The sequence below is a fragment of the Montipora capricornis genome, chromosome 6 (assembly GCF_036669925.1).
Source record: "Montipora capricornis isolate CH-2021 chromosome 6, ASM3666992v2, whole genome shotgun sequence".
Lineage (NCBI taxonomy): Eukaryota > Metazoa > Cnidaria > Anthozoa > Scleractinia > Acroporidae > Montipora > Montipora capricornis.
In genome coordinates this window covers 41299793-41301395 of record NC_090888.1, presented here as the reverse complement: position 1 = coordinate 41301395, position 1603 = coordinate 41299793, and positions in this window count along the sequence as shown.

Below are 1603 nucleotides of genomic sequence, written 5' to 3'. Positions count from 1 at the left end.
TCGCGTGCGCATACTTCGGGCGCGTATTGGGACCGGAATACGGTCCATTCGGAAAAGGCACAATGTGCGTTCTTTTGGGAAAGTTTGGGCGGGAAACGATACGTAGCTGGCTCGGCCGGTGGCTTGAAAATTGTAAAAATTTGAATGGAATAGTGATCCAAATTGTCTACCGTAGATGCCGGTGTGCTTGACTTCACTTCTGTTTCTTTAGTGGTGCTAGAACAAGAAGAGCTATCAGTTTGTGTTTGTGCCCTTGCCTGGCCAAAGGAAATGACGTTGGCATTAATTGGTTTCCTCGATAAACCCTTGTAGCCGGACATGTTTACGCTGCCGTCCTGAACTATGCAAAGCACTCACAAGTACAAAAAACTCTTCGTCATCTTCCCCTTAAGGTTTTTAGCAAATGAAGCGAACCGAAAAATCGAGGAAACCGCCAGAAAACTGGTACTTATGGCCATATTTCAGCATTTCATGTTCCAAACTTTGGGAAACCTTTTTCAGTCGCCATGCCAACGCAATTGGTGCATGCGCAGATACAATAATTCTCAGGTCATTTTCGTTAATTGCCCCCCTCTGGGCCAAAACCCGAGGAGGCTCGCACCTTTCACTTTCATCTACCTACCAAATTACATGTAAAATAATACGAAGACATCACAATGTGCAGCACATATTAATTGAAAAACACCTCAACTGCCATCTGCATTATCTTAGGCGGGGGCAGATGGAGTGAAAACTATTACTAGTAGTATTCCTTATAGCGTTCTTTTGCGAACTGATATTCCGTGTATTCTGTTATTCCTAGTACGGAATGAGAATAGCCAGGATACTCCCAAAAGAATGCACCCTTTATGACAGTCCAAGCCCGCAGTTTCCAAGCCCGCAGTTTCCGCAGTTTCTTGACTATGCTTCACAAGTCTGGTCTCCCCATCAGGCCTATTTAAGCAATATGATTGAAGGTGTACAGCGTCGTGCTACCAAACTTATGGTTGGAAGCAAGTTATCATATTCTGATCGTTTATTGAAAACTGGCCTCATGTCACTTTCTTCAAGAAGAATTTACTTGGATCTGCTTTTCCTATTTAAATGTCTACACGGTCAATATGACCTTGATGTGTCTGGTTATCTACAATTTTATGAACTCGAATCTTATAATTTAAGAAATACTGAACTAATGTTTAAAAGTATTTATGCTAGAACTGACACATTCAAGTACTCTTTTTTTCCTAGAGCTGTACGTTCATGGAATAAGTTACCTTTATCTGTTAAAAAAAGTGACTCAGTCTCTAAGTTCAAACAAGAGTTAAAGTTGTTTTGTCTTCAGATCGATCGCCATGACTGATCTTACATTCTTTTTTTTTTTTTTTTACTTTTTAATTAATCAATTAATTAATTTTTATTTATTTAATTAGTACTATTATTATTATTATTATTTTTATTTTATTTTATTTTATTTTTTTTTTGGGTAGCCTACACTTGTTAGGGAAGTTCATTCCTGTTTTGTGGGTTTCCAACAGCATACTTGTTTTTAGTGTCATAGTTAAGTATTTGCATACTTGTAATTTGCTTCTTTGCTGTAAAAAAAAAAAAATAAAAAAAATAAAAA